The sequence below is a fragment of the Equus przewalskii genome, chromosome 1, assembly GCF_037783145.1.
Source record: "Equus przewalskii isolate Varuska chromosome 1, EquPr2, whole genome shotgun sequence".
NCBI lineage: Eukaryota > Metazoa > Chordata > Mammalia > Perissodactyla > Equidae > Equus > Equus przewalskii.
This window is the reverse complement of record NC_091831.1, coordinates 132,188,836-132,215,027: the sequence shown is the minus strand read 5'-3', so window position 1 is coordinate 132,215,027 and position 26,192 is coordinate 132,188,836. Positions and strand designations below refer to the sequence as shown.

Genomic DNA, 26,192 nt, shown 5'->3' with positions numbered 1-26,192 from the left:
AACAGAAAAATGAACATTTCTGGTCTGATTCATTAGTAAGTTCTGTATCACTTACTTGGCTCATTTATTTATTTCAGACTTACCCTTAGAAGCTTATGAAGCCTTGCAAATGATTCACCACCTGCTCTTCTCTATCTTCGAGGCAGTACGTGAGTGACCCCATCCTTCTGCCTCCACAATAGGATCCTGGCTCAGCAAGGGTCCAGGGTGCTGTGGCACCATGCCCAAGAGAGCCAGACTTCTCCCTCAGTCTGGTGACAGTGATGTGACAGCCCCCATGGCAAGTCAGACCACAACCTATGTCCCTGAGTTTCAGAGCAACACTTTCCCACTAGACTCAAAACTTCCTAAGGGCAGGGACCTTGTGAATCAGCGTTATATTTCCAGGGCCCAGCGAGGTGCTCAATAAATACATGTTAATTAATTAAACGGATGAAAGAACAAATAAATCGAATGTCAAGTAAAAGTAGTTTGATAGTTTACTGTTCTGCAAAGAGTACCAATCCTGCTCTAGGATCAAAAAACATTTCACAGGAAGGATGATTTTTCTTGGGTTCTCCTAATGCTACCCCAATGACACGTGTTCTAAGTACTTGCTTCTCCTTGTGGATAACCAGCATTAGGAGCCATGGGAGGTGAGCCGACTCTGGGGATGAATGAAGTGGTATACTGGCATCCTAAAAACTAAACGTAGCTTCTTAACACCTGACTCTCATCCATGGAATCATTAACCACTGGCAAGACTACAACAGAACATGCATTTTTATCTTCAGAGTGTTCTCATCACATTGATCAAGTTCACTAAGTTATAGGACAAGAGAGCCCCCAGTTTTCTACATGAGAGGGGCTTAAGAACCGGGGTGAGGGGCAGGTAGGGGACTTACGTTGATGGTGAATTTCCACAGCAAGCAAACAATTTGGGCTTAGACTGTGTATTTATCTGGGTTGTCTTAGAGACACTGAGGAGGCCCTGGAGGGGCTGAAGGCCTCCCCAGCCAACCTGTGGCCACTTTAGAGAAACAGAGCCTACTTCATTCACAGCCAGAGACTTCAGATAAGTCTATTCAAATTATCAGCTTTTTCCTTGGAGCTTTGTTTACCTCGTCACTACGTCTCCCCCCCCCCCCCCCGACACACAGACAATTTCATCAAGTCACAAAATAACAAGACTCTCAGATTGTGATGAGGCCTTTAAAATTAACAGACCACCTATGCAGTTTTAATACCCTCTCTGATGTAACTCCAGGTGCAAGGAACACGGAAGCCAACATTTATGGGCTTCCTGACATATGCCTGGCATTTTACGCATATCCACACACTTTACATTATTTCATATCCTTATAAGTACTTACCTCAATTTCCCCCCTCCTTTCTATGGATGAGGAAACTGGGACTCAGACACATTGCATGACTTTCACGTGGCCTACAGCTAATAAGAGTCAGAACGAGATACACACCCAGAGAAACTCCAAAGTCAGTGCCCTGTCCATGAAGTCTGTGGCCCCACTGGCTGCCAAGGAGCTGATTCTACTGGCGGTAAGAAAATCCCTTCTGAGAACCAGTAGAAATCACTTTCTTGAGCCTTTCACCCGTTGGCCCTGTGTCTGATCCTAGGAGGCCTCAGAGCTCAGGTCTAACTGCTCTTGCTCAGGCCAGCCCCTTGGATGCATGAAGACACATCTCAGGTCCAGCCCCGTCCTCGGGCCCAACTCCTTCAGCTGTTATCCCAGTGCCAGGTGTCTCCTCAGAGTGACCAGTGCTCCTCCACCCTGCAGAGTAGGACAGAAGAGGGAGCTGCGGAGAGCGAGCCACGAATACGTGCTGTTGATTATTCGGTGACTGCAAAAACACAGAGAGAAATGGCTTTGTTTTTTGAGACCCCTAGTCTGCAGCCTGAGAAACCAGCTGGTCTTGTTCCTCTGTTATCTAGGTGGGAGGTAAGCAGACAGGTGCATACAGGATGGACTGGGGGCGCCCTTTGCCCTCCCTGCCCGCCCACAGAGCACCAGGGCCACAGATGCCATTTCAGCCTTTTTGTTTTTCTCTTTCTTCTTTTCTCCCCAAAGCCCCCCAGTACATAGTTGTATATTCTAGCTGTGAGTGCCTCTGGTTGTGGTATGTGGGATGCTGCCTCAGTGTGGCCTGACGAGCGGTGCCATGTTGGCGCCCAGGATCCGAACTGGCAAAACCCTGGGCCACCGAAGTGGAGCACGCGAACTTAACCACTGGGCACGGGGCCGGCCCCAAGCCTGTTTGTCTTTTACAGCTTTTCTCCTTCCTTCCTTCCTCCCTCCCTCGCTCCTTTCCTTCCTCTTCCCACAGCATCACATTACAATAGAAATTCCAGTGAACTTAGAATCTGAAAGTCTGGGTTCAGAATCCGGCTTTGAGACTCACAGTTGGGGCGATCTTTGATAAGTCACTGCAGCTTCTTGAGCCTCAGTCCCCTCCCTTCTGTAAGGATTAGACTGACCCAGCACCCAGCGGTGACAATTAGACTAGAGGACGAAGCGCTCTGGAAGCGTAAGTGCCGCACACCGCAAGGGCCGTTTACTGCATGAGGGAGGGGAGTGGGAATGACCAGTAATAAGCGCTGACCGGCCCAGGGCTTATCTCAGAGCGTCTGCACATGTGTGTTACCTCGTATGGCGTTAGGACCTGAAGGGATGTGGCCTGTAGCTTTCATTCACCATTTAGTAATAGCAGGAAGGAGGACACTGTTTTGGGTGGTAGTATTTCAAGACGTACATTCATCTGGCTGTGGTTCTGAGGCCTTCAACAGAAACACATTAGGTAAGTTATTAACTAAATAAACATAGGCAATGACACATCCATTCAATAAGTTATCCCACAGCCAAAGAAAATGACATTGTAGAATATTTAATGACGTGGAAAAATGGCCCCAATATTTTTAAGTGAAATAAGCTGGTTACAAAACAGAATATACATTATGAGCCTTTCATAAATAATACAGGTTTACATAGAGGAGGCTATATCCCAACTTGTTTGGTTTTGTTATTTCTAATTGGTAGAACCGTGTGTGAGTTTTATTATTTCTTTTTCCTTATTGGTACTTCCTCAATTTTATGCAATAAAGATGTATTGCCTTTGTAATAAAGATTTTTAAAATAAACTCAAGCAAGTCCAATTCACCCAGTTCATTAACTTCTCATGTCCAGAGGATAGTGCTTGGCCCAATTACTTCTCCAGCAGCAGCAGGGTTGTATTTCTTGTAAATAAACTGCATCCTTACCCATGAATTCTAAGAGACTCAACCTCGATCTCAGGGTTGGCTGAGAAGTCAGTCACTCCCCTGGCTGCCCTGGAAACCACTGCCTGACCACAGTCTGTACATGGATGAATCCAAGACACGACACCATGCTGGTTTGGAAGCCTGGTACAAATGCTCAGCCATATTTTATAACGCACATATGAATGTATTTCCACAAGTGCAAAAGCAATTAGTAATCACTCTTTATAATGCATGTATTGTGCATGTATATGTGTTTATACCTGGCAAATTATGAATTCCCAGTGGCTATTAATACATATATAATTTATATAGAGAGATCAAAGTCTGGTTTAGCAGAAGGCCAGTGGACTGAGAATGAAATATTTGTTCTGGTTATTTTCTGCAATTTGTTCAAGACCATTTAGCTGCACGTGCCTCAGTTTACTCTTCTGTGTGGGAGCCATACCTTGGTTTAGTGGTGCCAGCAAGAACCTTTAAATAGACAAGCTGAGTTTGAATCCCAGTGATGTGCTTTGGTGGTCGTGTTACCTCAGGCGTGTTACTTAACTTTGTGAGCCTCGATTTTTCTCTCTGCCCAATGGGCAGTAATACCTACCCGTGGGGTATGATATCTGGTACACAGGAACTCTTCTGCCAATGATAGGGAGAATGGCCTGGCAATTGCATCTTTCACTTGAGTGGAAGACAAGAGAACTCGGTTCCTTTTTATTTCCCCATTGAAGTTCTGCAGAGTGCCACGTAGACACAATGCTGAGCATCATCAACAAGGTACATTGCTCACCTGATACGCACCTGCCGTAAAACAGTCTCCTATCTTCAACAGCATCAAGAAACAACCACTCCAAAGATACACTTTATATTGACAATGAGGTTTCCTCTTTCCAGCAAGAAAATTTTGTGTTGACGGTTTTAGAGAAAAATCTTTCTAAAGTGTATTTTATAATAATTACCCATTAACCTGGCTTCTTAAACTAAACATATGTGTGTAACCTTTCATTGATGTCTCAGGTCCCCATTATTATGCTGTGCGGTGACAGCTCTCTCCCTGTTGCAATGTTTGCATCCTCTCCCTTCCTTGGCTCTCGTTCATGTTTCTTTTGCTGCTCCTGTCCCTCCCCTGAAAAGCAATCCTTATCACCTTCTGGGTGCAATAAAATCAGTGCTGTAGGATTACCTAGTGCAAACTCCCTCTTTGAGAAATAAGAAGCAAATTTGGAGAGGTGAAGAAAAACAATGGCGATAAAGTCTCCTCGAGGTGTTTAATCGACTGTGCATTGGGGAGCTGAGTAAAAGAGCTTAATAGGAATTGCATGGTAAATAAAAATCAATAAGGATCAGAGAAAAGTCTGTTGCAAGAAGGAAAGCACATGGCTTGAGTCCAGCCACTGTGCGGCACTTCATTTCCAGTCACCCTCAGAAATATTTTCTATACACCTCCGGGGATCAAGAGGGCTGCAGGAGCTGGGAAGCTGACCTCCAGATAAGGGAGGCTGCCCATATGTGTACGCGTGCACACACACACGCAAGCTCCACAGGTGCATACACAGATACACATCCACGCACAGAGGAAGAGATTGGGTACCTATATGCATTAGCTCAACGAAATAAGCCCCTTTTAACCCCTCTTGGCTTAAACAGGTCTTCTTTTAAACAAGGCACTTTGAGATAACCTGCAGGAGATCTGGGCACTGCATGGGTTAAAGGGCTCGAGAAATCTACACCAGAGGGGAGTCAAATCCTTATTCTTATTTCCTGCCTGTTTCCTGCAGCACCAGCCTCGAATACCTATTGAAGAAACATGCCTTTTCTCTCCAATACCACAGATCGCCTGCCAGCGAAGGAACAAATACGAAAACTTTAACAGCATCTCAAGAGTGTTCCCCCTTTGCTCCTCACCAACTACTGACAATCAATGTAAAAGTAATCCTAGTTTTTATTTGAAGCTATCTTGGCTTTAAAAGAACTTTCCAAAAAATGATTGATGCGATGAATTAAACCCATAGGTAACCCCTGAAATCTGCTTTGAATAGCAACAAATTCCTAACAATATCTTCAACGCCTGCAGCAACGAAATCTAATCTCTGAACTCCTAAAGGTCAAGATTTGCTGTCTGGTAGCACGGCTCAAGAGTAAATGCTCCCTAATGCTGCGCTAGGCGATTGCTTTGCACTCAGACAATGTCAATTTTGTCCAAGTAGCTGCAGATGTGTCTAGCATTAAGTCAGAATGGTGTCAAGGGCCCTTCTTGAACACCGGCTGCTTCTCAGAGAAACTGGTCCTAAAGCCCTAGTCTATTACAGTCCATGCCCAAAAGGCAGACATTTAAGGCTTAAAGGAGGATGGAGAATAAAGCTGCATTAGATTTTTTAATGTTTCTGAGTCAGAAGACCTAGGGGAAGAAATTCTCTGCTGATCCAAATGTCCTTTCCTCTCCCCTCCCACCACCAAAAGCCTCTTGGATTTCCTGATTAAGCTGCTGCCACGATGTCTATGAAGTCCTATCCTCGAGCTGCTTTCCTGATAAACCATTCATCACCACTCTGGCCCATTCTAGGTATGGAAAAGCTATAATAGACTAATGAACCCATTAAATTAAGAAATGTATGTGTTGCAGGAAGTAATGTGCCAAGGGAAGGCATGGGGTAGGGGTAGGAGAGCAGAGACTGAGCAGAGTACTCGGTATAATGAAGTCTGCAAATGCACCCGCCCCTCCAGCCCCAGCTCTGCAAAGAAGACACGCCCTCCCAACACAATCCGCTTCTCTAATTTAAACCTTTTTTTATTTTTGAAAAGCAAGAAAACATTACAATTGATTTAAAGCATACTTAAAACTAGAAGATCTGAATGGAGGTATTTTGCTTTTTAAAATTGGTAGGGCCGAGTATAAGCCAAGTAATAGTTCTCATATTTTACAGAGAAAACCCATTTATCTGCCACCATTGGCATCTCTGCTGCTTTGGAGTAATCAATTTTTTATTCCTTTCCTTCTATATTTTCTTCATCCTCAGTTAGCCTTCAAATAAACAAATGTCTACCCGGGGCAGGTTGCCTTGAGTTTTCAGAGGCGTGCCTTGCCGGTCTGTAAAGGAAATTGTTCCTAAGACAGGGAAATCAAATGCTGTTCCTTGTGTCAAACAAAGGAATCTTCTCTTTGGCAACACATCTCACATTTCCACTTGGCCACATCCGTGACCCAGGAGGAGGGAACATGACACATAGTTTTCCAACGTTTTCTGAGTCTCCTCCTTAGCAACAGATGAGTAACAAGTGGCAGAGGTTACCATCCAGTCACTCTGGACCATCTCTGTCCAAAACCACAATGCATTCCACAGATGAAATGTCATTCCTCCTGTGAAATCGACAAAGGAGGCAAGCCTAACTTGTCTGCATCAGGAAACATGATGTTATCGAAAACCCTGGGTTTGATTTTCTTCTTCACCTCAGTCCTGATTGCATCATGCTTTTGGCCCTTCTTCTCTGCCAACAACTTTCACTGGATGCCAAGTACCACCTGGGAGGAATGCTAACTTAGACCACGGGTATAAACTACAGAATCCAGGCAGTTAACATAAATAAGTGAAGGAAGCAAGTGTAAAACAATAGTGAGTAGTGGGACCTGTGGTGACTTATTCAGCTTGAGCCAAGTGTTGCCATGTAAAAATGCCTACTTGCATCGCTGGATTCTCTGATTTTTTTTAAGAGAAGAGAAATCCAGATTTTATTGTGGGAGAAATCTCCAGACTGTTGAATATTGGCTCAAATTTTTAAAAACATGATATAGGTCAAACAAAATTCAGCTGCCCACCAGATCTCATCCTTGGGATGCCATTTGGGATTTCTGCTTTAAACCCATTTACAGCTCAGCTCAAATGGGAAGTCATCTGACTCATTAGAAGTGGTGGTGGGAGATGAATGGGGGAGAAGCAGCATGAGATCTGTCTATAAACAGACCAGCTGGGGGAAAATCCACGCTGCATGTCCACATAGGCCTGCAGATTGAGCAATCCCAAGATTCTGCATATGAGAGAGGGTTCAAAGGTCTCTTACTCTAAAAATGGGAATATAGGCATAGTTTCAAAAGAGGTCTAAAACTAGGAGATGTAGCTAAAGAGGCTAAGAAAGGTGGATTGTGAATGCTGATAGCCCAAGGTCTAAACCAGAGATGCTGCTATGGACTGAATGTCTGTGTCCCCCCCAAATCCATATGTCGAAGCCCTAATTCCCAATGTGATGGTATTTGAAGGTAGGGTCTTTGGGAGGCAATTGGGTTTGGATGAGGTCATGGGGTGGACCCCCCTGGGATTGGTTCTCTCCCCCACTTTCTCTGTCTGTCATTCTCTCTCTGCCATGTGAGGACACAACAAGAAAGCAACCATCTGTAGACCAGGAAGAGGGCCCTCACCAAGAACCCCACCATGCTGTCACCCTGATCTCAGCCTCCAGAACTGTGAGGAGTAAATGTTTACTGTTTGAGACCCCAGGGAATCATATTCTGTTACAGCAGCCCAAACTGATTAAGAGAGATGCAAAGCAGGATTAGTCACACCTGCCAGCTCCAACTTACTAGGTCGATAGGCTGCTGGGAGGGTGGGCAGCTGAGAGGAATGAGTGCTAAGGAGGGTGGTGACCTGAGTGTGGTGCTTTCGTCTCCCTGGCCTGACAGAGCCTAAGATTTGAAGGATTAGCAGACAGACAGCTCTGCATCAGCAGGCAGGGCTCCAGGTCCACAGCATAATCGTGGGCCCTCAGAACTACCCTGCATTCTACCTTTAAGTCACGTTTATAGTGATTCTACAGAATACATCAGAATTTGGATCTATATCGTGCGTTTTGAAACAAGAACATTCATCACATTGGAAATAACAGTTTAAAATATAGATTCTAAAGTGAACGACTCAGTATCTGTGACTATAAAGAAAAATAATGAGTGATAAGATGTATAAGGGCACATCCGCCCCATACTTGGCCCTTAATATTTAAATATCAGAATTATGGGAGTCCTTTCCCCGCTCTTTGGCCATCCACTGAAGCACTACTCACCAGCCCCTTCAGGACTACCAATTCACTGTCCCAGCTGCTGGGAGTGTGGGCTACTGAGGGCTCACAGCTGAGTCCTCCCCAGGCACTCCCTTCAGCCACAGAGCTGCTCCTGGGGGCAGCCTCCGTTCAATGGCTGCTCAAAGGAGGATATAAAGTCCTGACCTCCCTTGCCTCAATTGGGACAACTCTGAAGGGCCATCCCAGTTCCAAAGCACCCATAAGATCACCTGAAGCCTCTGTTGCAACCACATTGCAGTTCAATTCCTCCTCTGCCCAATCCTACTTCCTTCACTCTCCATTCTGCACATACATCTCCGAGTCTCAGAACCTATTTCTGGGAAACCGACATACAACAAGGACCTAATTGAAATATAGGAAAATAATAGAATATCAAAGATGTTGTATGCCAGGCTAATTTTAAATGACTTCCAGATTGATGGAATAAAATTGCAAAATTTAGAGAAATAAGGAAGATATTACATAAATTTTAATAAAAAACATTTCCATTTGTAAATAATATTGAGCTTTACTTATGTGTAGGGGATATATGTTGTTTCAATTTATCTAGGATGCCTCTCTGTTCATTTGGGGCACTTCTCTCCACTCTAATCATAAGATGTGAGGAGCAGGTGCCAACTGTTACTGCCCAAGTCCCTTGAGGCAGGAGTAGGCAAATGACCCTGGTCTGGCGAGTCCTGTTTCCCCATGTCCTGTCTATAATGACTAAGCCAAGAGAAGGCATGTGACCAAGGCATAGCCAACCAGAGTCACTCCATGAGATTTAATAGTACACACCAAGAAGGATAGGCTCTTTCTGCTTATGCCCTAAGCCTGAAACTGCTAGCAGCCATGTACCTCACTGTCCATTTACAATAGAAGACAATAAGGCCAACACATAGATAGAAGCAGAGCCAAGAGATGAAGAGATAAAGAGAAAGAAGACAACACTGTCTATGCCCTTGGATCTAACTGTACTTAAGTCAGAACTAACCTTGTACCTCCCAGTTACATGAGCCAAAAACATTCCCTTTCATTTTGCTCAAGCTCCCTTGAGTTGGGATGTCCATCACCTGCAACTGAAAGAGTCCTGACTAATTCACTGCATCGATCACTCATTCAGAGACAGATGAAAACAAAACCACCCCTCTAAGGGATAACAGCCAAGTAGAGGTCCCTAGCATCAGAGGCCAAGACTCTACCCAATCTCAGCAGAGTAATGCAGCCTTGAAACAGAGAGGATGCATTCTGGGGAAGCTCTTGGTCAAAAGCTCAAACCTAGAAGCAAAATTAATACAGAAAGAATACAGAATAGAATATAGACAGAAATAAAATGGCATTTACAGTGTAAAAAAGTCACTGATGATTTGTGAAAATAAAAACAAATGGGGCAATAAAAATTCATCTGATATTCTTGGAGTAGAGGAAACAATGTCAAGTTGAGGTCAGGAGAGGTGGAAGGGGGAGGCCTGACCTGGGCTCAGGAGGAGAAGGCTGATGGCAGTGGAGTGAGTACTGGTCCAGAGGCAGTCTGGAGGGAGGGGCTGTCAGATTCACGTCAGTGCAGGGGGCTTCCAGGTCAAGGAAGAAGCAGGTGAAGAGGGAGAGGCTCATTGGTTTGGCCACATCCAGCAGTTCATAAGCAGAGGCAGGTTAGATTGTGAAGCTAACAAAAATCAGGCTTCAGTGCCCCTCACTTGGAAAAACCTTTCCCAGATCTCATGAGGGGCTCTTGCAATTTGTTCACGTGGTTGTGTGTGTTTGTAAAATTTGCAAAAGTAAGATATTTTAGCCATAACATGTTAACAAGTGGTTTAAGACCCCATCTCTTTTTAACCCGATTTCCCCCCGTCTTTCATTCTGACCCTAACATTGTGTGGTGTTAAAGTGGTCATGAGCAGCTTGCGGATTCACCTGAGGGGAAGTTGAGTTGGAGATGCATTTCAATTGGGTTCAGTGGATTGTATTTTCTGTAGTTCAGGGTCTCTTCCATGAGGAGTTATGCCACTATCGCTTACCATCCTGGTCTAGGGACATCTTCCAGGAATACTCCTATTGCCCACTTTGCTGGCCCATACAGGTGCAGGGCAAGAGATGCTAGTGCCATGTGTCTGTGTCCTTTGCAACCTACACAAGACATATGTGGGAAGGGAAGAGAAATACCTTCTAAAATGCATTCAGAAATACATGGAAAATTCTTCCAATCATCAGATGTGAAAAATAAGAAGAGGAGGATCCAGTTCTCATCACCACCTAGTCAGAATAGAAGTTGCATCTGCTGTCAACAATAAACTCAATAATTCAGGGTTATAATTATTATATATTTTCTAAAATTTGTTAAGAATTGCATGACTCAGAATATGTAAGAATCCTTGGGTTTACAGGCACAAACTTTTAGCAGTATTACAAACAGCTGATACTTCTCTGTGACAAGTTGTATGCTTTATGCATTTCCACAAAAATATTGAACCAAGTCACACATTTTACGCTTCTCTACAAAATACGACATGAATGAAGATAAGACAAAATTCATATACTGTGTGCTCATCATTAGGACTTTGAAAACAAAATGGCTAATGCATGATATTATTTCAAAAAATATTTAAGATTAGTCCTTGCACAAGAAAACTTGAAATGTTCTGAAGTCTTACAGATCTTAAATGAAACAAACTATAGAAAATATTGCAGAATTGTCATTTGAGAAGGCAATCAAACTGTAGCTATAAAATATTGGGGGGAAAGTATTACAGAAGTATGCCAAGCAGATAATTAATGATGGGTCTAATTAATGTTATTTTCCTGGATTTTGTGATGCTTATGGTACTTTAAAATTTATCATTTATTTTGATTTCTATTAATATTCTAAATAAATATTCTCATTCATACCTAATTTTGTATCTGTCATTTTGTAATTTTTGGTAAGGCCCCCACACCATCCCCCAGATTGCATAAGCGTCAAGCCTCACAAAACCTGTTCTTGGGGCAGGCGTTCCTCCACTGGACAAGGGACAAAAGTCAGAGAGGAAGAGGCCTTGAACCAGTGTTAGTGGCAAAGATCTAAATTTTTGTTATCTGCAATCATAGCCAGTTGGGTAGACTTTAGCCTTATTCTAGGGACTCATTCCTTCCCACCTCTTTTGACCTGCTTGCTGAAATCTACCTTGGTGCCTGGGGATTCCTTTACCAGGGGTCAGAGAAGCCTATTTTTTTTTTAAGATTCAGCTTAATATTTAGTGTGAATTAGGTTCATTTTTCACTCTAAGGTTTGTCGGGGAGGCTGCGGGGGGGAACAAAAGGATCTGAGGGAGGAGGGGGGAAGAGGAAGAGAGAGAAGAGGGAGCAGGAAGGAGGAATGAGACTAAGCACCATCCCCATTCAGGGAGGCGGAAGGATATGGACTAGAAAAGCCTGGGAGCAGGGAACAACTCTTGTCCTCTTACCTTCAGCATGGTGGTAGTAAACATGAGCCATGCACCGAGTGTGGCCAGCATGCCGCTGCCAGCCCAGGTAGCGTGGCTGCGTGATTTATGAAGTTTTTTTGAGCACAGCCTCACATCCTACAGAGAAGGTTTGTTCCCTGGAGATTCGTTAATCAAGGAGCACTGTGCAAACACCACTTCCTGTGGGATGTTAATAGTGTCTGTAAGCAGGAGAGAGAGAGAGCAGGGAATCATTGTTTAGCGGAGAGAGAAATTAGCTCGCAGCTGAAAAAGAAAACTTGCCTTGGTGTGGGAAAAGACCCCTTTGTTAACAAGTGAACAATAGGCAACTTTCTTATGTGAGCATTTTGACATTTGAAAAGTAGAGTCTGTATTTAACTAAAAAGTAAATACCTTCTTCAACCTCCTAGGCTTCTCGTGGTCAGGGTTTTCTTGGAATGACAGAACAGGCTGTTCTATCTGATTTCAGCCTGAAAGCTGGACTTTGGCTGTTTATTTACATGAGTTGTTTGTGTATGTGGTTTATTATGTGTGAAGGAGAAAGATGGGACTTCCAGAGAGACAGCCTGCCATCTGTCCCCACTCCCCTGGACTGGCTTCAGCCCTGGAGGGGAGGGGTGGGGCCAGAAGTAGAAGGAGCTGTTTACAGGAAAGGCTCTGAGCACAGGCAGTGCTGTGAGGGGCCAGAGACAAAGAATAGCACGGAGTTAAGGAGAGCAGAAATCTCCCTGGATTGGGAGCATCAGGGAGCCGGGCCCTGGCCTAGATGCCAGCATTCTCCGGGTGCACTGTCAGCAGTGTGGTACTCACAAGTAGCTGCAACGGCAGGATAGTGACAAGGAAGAGTTAGAGCAGTGGAATAGGAGAGGAGAGAAGGTCTTGTGGTGACTGGAGCTGATAGACAGGATCATGATCCAGATGCCAAGCTGGCCTAGTGATCTCTTTGGCCTCACTCCCCTTGACCCATACCCCAAATAGATCTTACTCTTGCTAAGACCAGGAAAAAAGAGATCCCCCAGGAAAAGAAGAGAAGAGGCCGTGTTTCTCCCTTGCCTAGAACTAATTGCCTGTGTACTCCTCTCTGAGGAGAAGACTTGCTCCTGCATGGAGGGCAGCCCAGGGGTTCTCATTGCACCAGTTATAGAATAGGGGACAATTCAGTAGCATGAGATAATGAGGCCAGGTCTCTCAGAGCCTAAATACAAAGAAAGAATCCAGAGGTAAATTTTAAGTGGGAGACTCTAGGAACCCAGACTGAAAAGCCAACCCCAGTGCCTTTGACTTAATCCCCTACTTTGGTGGGGAATGGAGAGAGGGGAGAAGGGTTCTCTGAGCCCTTGTATCCTAGATGCCAACTAGAACCTTAGAACTCATTCCCCAGGACTGAGGCTTCCAGTGGGTCTGTGGAATCAGACAGAGCCCCTAGGGGTAACCCTGGGGCTGGGCAGAGGACAAATCTCTTCCTTCTGTCCCCTTATCTCCATCCCCTTGGAACACTGTTGGATCATTCAGGACTCTTATGATTGCAAATGGTGGAAACTCATTGAAACTGGCTTTAGCCACAAAAAGGTGGTAGTGGTGGGGATTATTTGTGCACATCATTGAGATGTCCAGAGGTTTACTTGTTGTCAGGTTTGGCTAAACAAAGGGGCTCAAATGATTTCATCAGGACAATGTCTCTAACTATTGGTGGTTCTCTTCTGTTGGGCCACCATGGCAGCAAAAAGGGCCCCAGCAGTTCCATATTTATATGGACCTTAGATCCTTCAATCTCAGAGACAGACTCTTTCCCAAAATGTTAGCAAAAGTAGTAAGTAGGTTCTCAATGGTAAGGCTTGGGCCATGTGGCCATTCTTGAACCAATCACCACATCCAAGAAGATGAGATTGGACAGTTGGAAATGGGAATAAGACCAGCTCCATTTGAAGAACATGGATTAAAAGTGGGGAGGCGTTCCCCAATGGAAAACTGAGAAGTGCTATCAAAACATGAGAAAAGAAAAGCTGGGCAAGCAAAAACAGATGTGCACTATGATTATTATGCACGTAAGATCCAATGTCAATGACAGAAAGGGCAGGCTTGAAGGGAACAGGCGTTACCAAAAATACTCACAATGGACATGTGAAAGAGAGAGGGGCATTCCACAGCTATTTTGTGCAGCAAAAAGAGTTACATTATGGGCCAGCTGTGTTCACTCAAGTTTCAGGTCTTTTACGGCTTCTGCTGGCAAACAAAGAAAGCCACCTTATTCTTCAACCCCACCTCTTTCCCCACTGGCCGTCTGTCTGCATGAGTCATGGGCTGTCTGTTCTGATCATGACAGTCAGGATGTCTGCCATGCCCAGTGTCATCTCCTAGCTGGGACTGCCCTGTCCTCAGCTCCCTTAACAGGGAGGAGCACTGACTTTCCTTGTTCAGGGGCAGCCACTGACTGGAGACTAGATGAGCACATGACACAAGAGTCCATCTGTGGGCTGGCAGGTGACTCCATAAGGTGGCTTGGAGGCAAGAGTAATTAACCAAACCAATCAGACTGGGAAACTGGGAGAGCACCTATTCCTGTGGCCACCTTTATTCTTGGTGGCTGTCTGCTTCCCATACTAGTTAGTCCACATGGCTCCTCATGCTAATCACCACGCCCTTTATATGTAAGAGGTTCTTAGGAGGTTTTGTCACTTCAATTTAAACCTCTAATGCAGAGCAACAATTCACCACACCCTAGGGGTAGCAGTTTCAGTTGTCCCAAATCCTCTCTGGTGACAGGCTAAGTGACAGAGCAGCCCAGAGGGGGAGAGTATACAGCTAAATTCTCAAGGTTGTTTTCAGGAAACATGGATGCTCAGGGTGGCAGACAACATGGTGCGCACCCAGCGGGGTTTTGTGCTCTATCAAAGGTACCTATTCATAGAGCAAACTCTCTCCGCGGGAGAATGGCCCGGAAGACCCAAGAGTGTGGACGGGGAAGAAGGCCAGGATATCCAGCAGCACACAGCCCTCACTAGGAAAGGGCTCAAGAGAGCGGCTCGTTAAAAACACCACAGCCAGAGCAAGATGGAAAGGTGCTTCAGGACACCCACATTTGCTCTGGAACACAGGTATGCTTCAGAAAAAAAAGAGAGAGAAAACTATGGATAGGAACCAGTATAACAAATTAGAGCGAAAGCCATTGCTCCCAGCCGTATAATATATGAATTTCCTCCACTTGTCAACTTGTCAAAAATGGAATCCTGATTCCTCTCTGTCAACGTCAAACCTTTCCTGCCTCGTTAACATTTATAGGTGGAGGCACGGAAGAGGTGAGAGCAGCATTTGATAAGTGCTGGGGAGCACTGCGTTACACAAGCCCATTAACCCCTTTTGCCTGTTCCAGCTCCTGTGGGGGAGATAGAACAGGTGGGCTTAATTGGTTCTGAACAAAGTCCTGGAAATTCCCGAGAAAGCTATGCAACCAGATGTCACTCTCTGGCACTAAGGTTTAAAGAGGTGTCTTTGTAACAAGCCCAGTGGAAGGCAGATGGCAGATGTGTTTTCATGAAACTAAGCTCTCATGCTCAATTTACCAACATTTTAGGACACCTTTCCCCAGAAAAAAGACAAGGTCCTTACTGTAAATTTTACAATTGAAGTTCTAAGTGTATCTCATAGGGTTGAAATGAAGTTAACGGCCACCTTGTTAAAATAGTAATACCCATCAAAGTCACCCCCTTACACATTCTCTCTCACATTTCCTGATCTTTGAGGCTGCTTTATGATTCCTTATGGTATCACAGAAAGACCTCTTTACCAGGAGACAAACCTTGGATTTGAGTTCTGTTTTCATCCTTTACAATCTGTATGATCCTGGGCGCATCAGTTACCTACTTGGAGCCTCTGTTTCCTTCATCATCAAATGGGACAACTTTATGTCATGTCTGCCTCACAGGTTTACCATGAGGACGGAGTGTTTTCATTGGCCAGACACCTGCTTTGTTCCGGAACGGGTGTCCTGATAAGGGGGATATGAAGGAATACAGATTTGAATTAGACTCAGTTCTGACTTCGGGGAACTCAGTGGGCAGCCAGTGTACAGGAATGTGCTCTGCAAACTGAAGAGCTCTTCACAAAGGGAAGCCATTTCCATTTCCTGTTGCACAACCTGTCACTGTCCTCTAGATTTGTCCTAGATTTTGCCAAGCCCTTGTTCTCCTAGACAGTTTTAGCCTGCTCCCTCTTGGTCCCAGCTCCTTTCTTTTAACTCATTTTTAAGTTATGCCTTCTAAATGAGCTTCTCTTGTAAGCAGAGATGTTCCCAGTTTCTCTTCCAGGTTAATCTTTATTGAACATGACTCCTGGAAGGGGCAGCTCTCCTACTCTGAGACTCCACTCCTGGTCCAGGATAGCTTCTCCAACCAAGATAAGCCAATACATAGATGTAGTCTCTACCCAGGAATTCAGAATTGGACACTGAAAGAGCCTTGTACAGGGGTGCCATGTGACTAGCAAGCTCGAGAATGGAGATTCATCACTTCACTAAGTGTGTCCCAGTGACTGTCTGCTTTACTTACATTAGTAGAAATGGGTTTTTGTTCCTTACAAACAAATGATCTCTGTCTGACAGCCTTTCCCAGATAAGCATGGCCCTAGGGTGCTGGCCTGCAAGGTCCTAGACGTCTAGGTTTAGCCCAGCAATGAGCCATGTGCCTGTGTGCAGCATATGAAGCTATAGCCATCTTTTTTAATGGAAAAAATGAAAAAGAAGCTATTGAAGAGCTAACCCAGTATAAACACAGTCTCCCAGTGAAAAGAAGCAGCGGAACCAGGGTCAATAATGTTATCATCTGTCAAAAACATTTAATAATAATTCAGTTAATACCGAAGTCAAGGGGTCAGCCCAGTGGTGCAGCAGTTAAGTTCGCATGTTCCGCTTCGGCGGCCCAGGGTTCGCCAGTTTGGATCCCGGGTGTGGACCTACACACCGCTTATCAAGCCATGCTGTGGCAGGTGTCCCACATATACATTAGAGGAAGATGGGTACAAATCTTAGCTCAGGGCCAGTCTTCCTCAGCAAAAATAGGAGGATTGGCAGCAGATGTTAGCTCAGGGATAATCTTCCTCAAAAAAAAAAAAGAAAAAAAAACCCAAGTCAACATTTTTAGAAGATACAATGCTGGTCCAAGCCATGGGACTGGATGTCTGCCTCAGTTTCCTTGCATTACACTCCACTGCACCAATATTACGAAAGTTGAGAGTTGGACTTCGGCAGGAGCCTTGAAGCTCCATTGAGCCCATGCTTACCCCATTCTTTTGTGGCTACACCCTCCTGCTGCAAGCTGGTGTCCCACCATTCATTCACTCATTCTTTTATTTAACAGATAATTATTTAATGGTTACTAGTTGGCAGGCCTATGTTTGGTACTCAGGATACACGGGAGGAAAAAAAATCTGTACTCTCAAGAGCTCTCTGGAAAGCAGAAGAAACTTACCTTTTCATGAATAATCACACCACTGTGTGACAAACGCAGCACTAAAATGTGTTCAAGATGGAGAGCTGACACAGAGATGGGAGTGGCCAACAATGTCAGGGAGGATGACAGGAAAGGCTTTCTAGAAAAAGCTGGCTTTTAAAAACTGCACAGGAATTTGTCAGGAGAATAGGGTGAAGTTAGAGGGGGAGAAAGAACATTTGAGGAAGAGGGAATAGAGCATCATCCAGGACCACAACGCTTGAACCTCTACCTCTAACCCTCAGGATCACTTACCGCCCAGGCTCTTCTGGCCACTGTGCTCAGTGCCAAACTGGGTCCCCTGGACAGTGCCAGAACTGGCCACACCTTCCACTTCTGCAGACTTGGTGTGTCAGATCCTTGGTCAAGTTTACACAGGCCAGCAGTCCCTGCCACCACGTGCCTTTCTCCAGTCCTTGTCCATGGTCCTGATTTATTTTTCCTGTCCTGGTCCTTTGGTTGCTCCAGCTACTTCCAAATTCACCTGAGATAGGACCCCAAGGATGCAGTGAATGTCTCCTGCATGGGGGTGGGGCCAGTAAGTAAACTAAGCCATAGAGGATGAGAGGATTTCAGTGGGTAGCAGAGAGAAAATATTTGAGGTGGGGGAGTGGAGAGAAGGTGAGCCTACACTTAGCACCATGAGGGAATGGTGTATTCCTCACTGAGCAGGATGAGAAGAAACCTGAGACGGATATTTACATCGGAAAAGACACTATTTCAAACAGAAATTTCCTGGGCAACCCATCACACAAAGGCACCAAGGGCACAGTGTATGCAAACAATCCCGAGAATGAGACCTTGTCCCACCATGGGTCAGAGTTGAGCAACATTCTAAAGCTCCAATTTGTCCTAAGTGAACCAATGTGCAGAACTAACGAGGTCGTCAATTTTTCTTCCAGCTAATGAACTCGTCAGGAAGGGTGTGATGTGGGGAGATGATGAGATAAGCAACCAAACCTGATTAAATAGTTTCATCTTCATCAAAGAATCAGACACAGAGCTGAAGCCCCATTATTCACTGGAAGGGGATAATTACACAGAGGGGACTGCCATCAGGGCCACCCCTCCTCTCACCCAACTGGCTCTACTCCCTTTGGTATAGGGACTGTGTCAGACCTGGGAATGGGCACTCATTTAATTCAACAAGTATTTATGGGTAGCCTGCTTTATTTTAGGTGTGGGCCAAGAACAAAGGATGGAGACACATAAGGTCCTTGCCCGTAAGTAGTTATGGTTGATGTAGCATGGAACAACAACTAACTGAAACATGCTATGAAAGATGCTCTCTCAATACTTCAAACCAAATGCTGTGGGGATAGCAGGGCGTGGGAGAGGGGAGGGAACCAGGGAAGTCTTCTCCTAGGTGGTCACCCTTGCACTGGGCTTAAAGATGAGCAGAATTTCACTATGGGAGAAAGAAGGGAACAGAAAGGACATAGCAGGCAGAAGGACAAGTAAAAATGGTGGTATAATAACATGAAGCTTGTTTAGAGAAACAGCCCTTTCCTGCCCAGCTTTACAGATTGTAAGCCACCCAAAGTCATTTATATGGGGTTAAAAACAAAACAATTAGTTCTTTTTGAATAATCCAAATTACGTCAGTCATTCCCAGACTTTTTGGTGGTGTGATCTTGTTGTTGGATGGATTTCATGAGAGCTTTTCCACTCACATTCTCCAAATTCTATGTCACTTACTTAGTTCTTTAAAAATTTTGTATTAATAAAAATTATATTTTGAAGGATTTTATGATCTCATTCTCCCATGTGAGATGTTCTAAAGTTGTATAAGACCAAAGCTCAGCCTAATGGCTTTCAATTGGGCTTTACAAGAGTTTTACAACCAAAGAATAGTAACAAAACATTTTGCACCACACTGGTCAAACTGTAGAGTTGAAATGTTCATTCTATGATGTAACCCTTGGTTCCACTTGGAAATAAATGCACTCTTACCTGGTAAATTAGTTCAGATGAAGCTAAGCTGCTGTGGTGAAGAGACCTAAAGATACAAGAATCATAAGAATATGGAAGCTTATCTCATGCAACAGTACTGAGGCGGCGGCCCTGTTCAGGATGACCATTCAAAGACTCAGATTCCTTCCAAGTTGTCGCTTTCCCATCTCTAGGGCATTGTCATCATCTGCACAGTTGAAGATGGGTTTCTACTATGTCCAGGTTCCAGGGGAAGGGGAAAGGAAATGTGGAGGACACCAGGTCCCAGAGCAAAAATGACAAACATCTCTTGAGCTCACATTCCATTAGCAAACATGTAGCCACATGGCCACACAACTTGAAAGGAGGCCCGGCAGCCCTGAGCAGCTGGCGGCCAACTCTGTTCCCATGGAAGGAAGAGGGACTGGGAGTTGGAGGACAAGGAGCAGTGCCCACTGCCACCCATCCTTCTGGTCTCCCATATCTGTGTGCACCCTCTTCCTCCCACACACTGCCCTCTCTCCAAGGAAGATTACTCCCAGTTCCACCCAGCGCTAAGTCCAGGATCTCTGCGAGAGGCACAGTCCTCTCAGGATCAGATTTGGTTTTTCTTGGTCTGGCAACCTATAAACTAAAAGACATGTTATCTCTTCCACCTCCCATATACAGTGGTGGAGCAGAACCAGGATAACCACCATAGCATGGAAAACACAGAGCAGCCACTGGCTGACAGCAATGATTAAATCCTACTGGGAAAAAATGAAAATCCCCCCTTTGCTGACATGGAGGAAATTCTCTGGTAGATTCCTGGATATATTCACCAAGAAAAACTTACTTATCTTCCTACATGGTCTCTAGCTTCACCCTCTAAAAAGTCCTTCCTTGTCCTTCATCCTCCATAGCCATATCTAAATTGAATGTTGGGAATATGCCCTTATTGGTGGCTGAACACCTTTCACAGCTACGCCCTGCTCGTTCAGATTTGGGAGCCTGAGTCTCGCCTTAAGGCTGGCACTGGCACTTGGCTTTTGGCCCTTGGCTATGACAGGCGGAGCTCAGGGTTTCTTTGACAATACCTTAAATTTAGTAAGCTTAGTTGCTTCTAGCTAGTCCAATGTGACAGTGACCACACCTAAAGCATTTTTTTTTAAAGATTTTATTTTTTCCTTTTTCTCCCCAAAGCCCCCCAGTACATAGTTGTATATTCTTCGTTGTGGGTCCTTCTAGTTGTGGCATGTGGGACACTGCCTCAGCGTGGTTTGATGAGCAGTGCCATGTCCGCACCCAGGATTCGAACCAACGAAACACTGGGCCACTTGCAGCGGAGCACACGAACTTAACCACTTGGCCACGGGGCCAGCCCCACCTAAAGAATTTTTTAGGCGTAGTTTCTTTCTTTCTTTCTTTCTTTTTTTTTTTTTTTGAGGATGATTAGCCCTGAGCTAACTACTGCCAATCCTCTTCTTTTTGCTGAGGAAGACTGGCCCTGAGCTAACATCCATGCCCATCTTCCTCTACTTTATACGTGAGACACCTACCACAGCATGGCTTGCCAAGTGATGCCATGTCCGCACCTAGGATCCGAACCAGGGAACCCTGGGCCACCGAGAAGCAGAATACGCGAACTTAACCGCTGTGCCACCAGGCCGGCCCCAGGCATAGTTTTTGAGCCTACTTTTTCCAAGTTTCTCTCTTCTATCTCTCTCTCTCTCTTTCCCCCCCTCTCCCTCTCTCCTTTAAGAGTGACTACCCTGGAGTCATCTGAAAAAAGGCATACAGGTGAGAAGGAAGCACTTTTACTTTTATCTTTGCCAAAGTCTTTGAGCAACTACAATTTTATCTCCTGAAGCAGCTACTTTTCCAACTTTTGAGGCTTCAAATTTCTGGGCATTCTCTGTTCTCTTCTATCTCTGCTTGAATGCTGGCTTAAAATCATCTCTTTCTCATAATATCTTGCTAAAAGCAAAGACAATACACATTAACATGCTGGCTCTTTCCAACTTGTTCCTCCAGAGCTATAGTTTTGGTAATTTCATAGTCTGTCTTCAAATTATAAGAAGAGACAGTGTTACCAAATATTTTGCCATGGTATAACACAGGTCACCAGCTTTCTAGCCTAAAATATCTCTTTCCTCACCATCTCCCATCTGACTGCTAAGCCAGGACTATGCAATTTAGGTTTGGGTTACGGCAGCCTCACACCTATGGTACTAATTTCAATGTTATTAAGGTTAAGCCAAGCTGCTATAACAAAAAGACCAAAAGAGGGAGTGGCTTCAAGAATATAGGGCTTTGTTTCTCTTTCCATAACAGTTCTGAGAAGAATGTTCCAAACTGATTGGGCTTTCTTCCTCCTTGAAGTCACATAGGGATCAAGGTTCCCTCTAAGTTCTAGCTCTGCCATCCTCTAGGGTACTATCATCATCTGAATGTGTGAAGATGGGTCTCAGCCATATCCAGGTTCCAGCCAGAGGGAGGGAGAAAGAGACCTTGGAGGAGGCTTATCTAATTAATGTCTTAGGGCTCAGATAGAGAAATGGCACATATGCATCCAGCTCACGTTCTATTGGAAAGAAGAATGTCACATGACCAAACCTAACTGCAAGGGAGGCTGGGAAATGTAGTGTAGCTAAGATCAACTACAGTTGTAAGACCAGGGAAGAAAGGGGAGGATGGGTTTAGGTGGACACTGACGATTTCTGCAACACTGCCTAAGATCGTAAAAGTGCAATTTGTGGACTATTTTGTATTGTAATTTATTACTAGACTCTAGAAAATCCATAATAGACTTTAAATCTCTTCATTTTACTCACCACTGTAACCTTAACATAGCAGCAGGCAGTAGCCATTGAATGAATGGTAATTGATCAGAAAGGAGTCATAATTAAAAACAATAGTCTCTCACCACCTTAAACTATAATCAATCAATAAATAAATCTGTGCCTTCACACAAAAAAGCTAGAGATTTACTCTATCAGAAAAAATACTATGGAATCCAGGTAAACCTCTGCAGAATTCCAATGTTCCAGTGAACACAGTTTGAAACTCTCAAAACTATTGATAGGACGAGGTTGAAGACTTATCAAGAGTTCACCACGTGTTTTAGACTCATGAGCAAATCTCCACTTCTGCAAATAGACTAGAATTAGCATCTTTTCAGTTGTGGATTAGAAAAGCTAAAAGTTTTGATGGGAGTAGAGTATTTTGGTATCTACAAGCAAGTGCTCCCCCACCCACAACCTGTAAGATGTTCTTTAACCGCCCTACCGTGGCAGGCAAGGCTCCCTACAACCTGGTCCCAGCCTAACTTTCCCATCTCAATCCAACATTTCCTTCCCGCATGATCCCTAAACCACTTGCTATTTTATAAGTAGCCCATAACCTTTCCTACCCTTATACCTGTGTGCATACTGTTTTTTCCCCTTTGTTTGGAATGCCTTTCTCCTTTATTTCTGCCTATTTCAACTCTTTCGTTCCTAAGAGCTACTGTGTCCATCAAATCTTTCCTCTTCCTTCCAACCACATGTGCTTTATTTCTCCACAGTTCTCTGCTTGCTCCTTATGACACATTACATTCTGATTAGTAACATTTTCTGGCTTCCTTAACAAACTCCACTGCTAGATTTAAGTTCTCCTGGGGTAAGGACTGAACCTTAGTCACCTCTTCATTCCTGCCATATCTAGCCTAGTATCTTGAGATACAGGTGCTCAAAAAAAGTTTCTTGAATTAACTCTCTAATCAGACGTCTTGAGACATTCATTATATATTAGTTTAAATTCAATCCCCTTTTAGGGAAGAGAAAGTATTTCCTCAAATAACTAGGTGGTCAGTAACTCTGATGTTACGGTATGATTCATAGTATGATTTTAGATTTAACAGCAAGGCATTTCATCCCAAACATAAATTTATTCAACTGTTCATTTAACAAATATTCTCTGAACATCTCCCATAACAGGCACCAGGAATCCAGTATTGAACAAGACAGGCCTGGCCGTTTTCCTTGAGGAGCTTATGGTGTAGTCTGTGAGACAGCCATCAAATGTGTCACTGACCACAGACAATAATTGAGAGCCCATTGTGTACACGGCATCATGCCATGGGGGCTGTGAATTTGCTGGGGTGTCGAAAGGGGAGCATCCAGAGGTTGGTCACTCACAGTCAGTATGCGGTTGAGGAGACACGACATATATTTAAGAAAAAACAAAAAGTCATAAGTACCAGATTGCTTTTTGTCCACCAGTCATCAGGGGATGCAGGTCTTTGGTGGTAGGATTTCTTGCTAAACCCAGGCACGTCTGAAAGAGTTCACGGAAGTAGAGGGACTTGCTCTGGGCCTTGGCAAATAGCTGGGGCTTGGATACATGCTGAAGAGAGAGTAGGGGGTACTCCAGGAAGTGAGAGAAGAAGGTATGGTGAGTTTAAGAAAAAACAAAAACTTTACAGGAGCCAAGCATTCACCCATCCTTTTTGCATTAATCCAGCGCTCACAATGTGCAAAGCACTGACAAGGTGCTAGGAGGTCATCACACAGGTATAAGGTGTGGCCCCTGCTCTAGAGCAGTTAAATCTAGACACTTGTGGGGCAAGCCTGGTGGTGTAGTGGTTAAGTTCGACCATTCTACTTCAGCAGCCTGGGGTTTGCCGGCTTGGATCCCGGGTGCGGACCTATGCATGGCTTATCAAGCCATGCTGTGGCAGGCGTCCCACATATAAACTAGAGGAAGATGGGCACAGATGTTAGCTCAGGGCCAATCTTCTTCTTCTTCAAAAAAAATCTACACACATGCAAAAATAACCAGCAATCAAGGCAGTATTTCATCTCCTGGTGTCATACCATTCTCCGCTTTGACTTAAACAAGGGTGGAGAGAGTTATCTCCAAAAGACCACTGCTCAAAGGCCATCTGGTGGGAGGACACTGAGGAGGCTGGTACCCCACTGATTACTTTATCCCATTAGACAGCTAATAGTGATGTTTAATGGAGATAAGGGATCTAGCGGGATAAAGAGGGGTCAGCAAGTATGATGGAGACCCCAGACCTTCCCCCGCAACTCCCCAGAATTATTCACCATTTCTTCCCCTCCTTCCTTCTTGAATAGCCCTTCTTCCATTCTCCTGTTCTGCTTAGCTGTGACTCACAGAACTCAAAAAGAACAGAGTTACTCTAGGGACGTTTCTTAAGGCAACGCCAAAAAGGAGAACAAAACGTCAAATGAAATAATGAGTCATGGTGGTTCTGAAATACCTCCTTTGAGGAGCAAAAATGTAATCAACACCTAACAACAAACAACAACAAAGTAGGATGAGAACTATCACATATATAGAAAAAACACCCCCTCACTTTCTGTCTTCCCTCTTACCCTTTCTGCCTCTGCCAAGGCAGCGCCAATTGTTTGCCTGGGGGGGGCAATTTTAGCTTGGTTAACATGCTAAATAAATTTCATATAAGTTAGGAGCCTATAAAGCTCTAATAATTTTCCTTGGCTCTTTCTTTTCCTACTCAAATAATGGTTGGCAATTCTACAAAGAAGCCATCGTGGTTCTAACTTTTGACTAGAATTATTCTAGAATAACATACATTCTCAGGAATGACCTCCTCTGTCTTGAGGAGATCATTTTCTTGATAAGCCCCTGTCCTCTCCTTTGCAAGTCTGGCAGCATGGTTTATTGGCTTTCTAATAGGAAGCTCTCATCATTAGGGACTGAACTAAGATCACCAAACCATTTCCTGTACATCCTTAGTTGAGCTTTGAATCACAAAAGTAGTAGAAGGCCCAGCGTGATATCCCCTCTGAAATGAGCAATTCCGTAATTAAACAGAAGTAAATAGAGGTTACAATGTGTTCCTTAATTAAATAGATGTAAATGCCCAATCACTCTACTTTCCACACACATCAATTTCGCATCATCTCATTTTCCTGTTTGCCCAGTGGAAATGGAAATTCTGAGGCTCTATTTTGGTAAAAATCTCCTGAGTGTGCCTGCCAGGCTGGGTGTTCAATCATGAATATTTACCTACTGGTTTATAGAACTCTCTAGGTAGTGTCAATTCTCCCTTCCTTTGGCATCTGAGGGCTTAGGAATTACTATGAGCCTAACATAACTGGACCTTCAAAGAGAAGTGGCCCTGACTTTGCCCAACAAAGTATCTTGACTCCTGCCTTAGGAGGAACCTACCTGGAGGCACAGGTGAGGGGTGTGGTGTGGGAGGGGCATCTAACAGAAATACTAGACTCTGTGGCAGGTAGCACTGCATGACCCTCCGAGTCACAATGCCCCATGCCTGCTGCCTTTCTTTACACCCAATCTCGAGTTTAGGCAAATTCCTCCTGGAGACTGGAAATATAATTCATGGAATCTGTGACGGTTAATTTTATGTGTCCATTTGGCTAGGCTACAATGCCCAGTCGTTCAGTCAAACACTAGTCTAGGTGCGTCTGTGAAGGTATTTTGTAGTTGTCATTAATATCTACAATAAGTTGGCTTTAAGTAAAGGAGTTTATCCTCCATAATGTGGGAAAGGCTCATGCAATCAAGTGAAGACCTTAAGAGGAAAAACTGAGGTTTCCTGGAGAAGCAGGAATTTTGCCTCAAGGCTGTAATATAGAAGTGCTGAGTTTCTAGCCTGCCAGCCTGCATTACACGTTTCAGACTTGCCAGCCCCTACAATCACATGAGCCAATTCCTTAAAATAAGTCTCTCTTTATGTGTATATACATCCTATTGGTTCTGTTTCTCCGGAGAGCACTGACTGATACAGAATCCATCTGAATAGGGTGAGAACATCCTACTTCCAGTTTAGAGAGAGTAGCTCAATCCAGCGACAGCTCAAAGCAAGCTGATAGTGCCCCTTGAATCTCCAAGGCCGGAGAAGGAGTAAGGTGGAGAGGACAGAATCGAGTCCACACCCCTCAGAGTGGTGACCACCGTGAGGTGGCTCCCGTCTCCTTGCTTGTTCTGGCGAGGCCAACAACTTGCCATCCATGAATTGGATGGTTATCAGAGGACAGCAGCGGGTTAACAACACTTTAACTGAGTCAAACCGTT

At 44.4% G+C, this 26,192-nt stretch overlaps 1 long non-coding RNA gene across 10 annotated transcripts in view; it reads right to left on the bottom strand.

The window, feature by feature from the left end:
- Positions 1-458: 458 nt before the first annotated feature.
- LOC103564304 (uncharacterized) overlaps positions 459-26,192 on the bottom strand; it is a 30,914-nt gene continuing 5,180 nt past the window's right edge. The window contains exons 2-8 of one of the 10 annotated variants that reach the window (XR_011541034.1): positions 17,469-17,697; positions 15,527-15,715; positions 13,843-13,950; positions 11,731-11,930; positions 10,454-10,543; positions 2,641-2,773; positions 459-1,839 (exon numbers count right to left, since the gene is read on the bottom strand). This is a non-coding gene — a long non-coding RNA (uncharacterized lncRNA). The remainder of the gene's footprint in view (positions 1,840-2,640; positions 2,774-10,453; positions 10,544-11,730; positions 11,931-13,842; positions 13,951-15,526; positions 15,716-17,468; positions 17,698-26,192) is intronic. The other 9 variants (XR_011541026.1, XR_011541032.1, XR_011541029.1 and 6 more) reach the window with 9 other exon arrangements.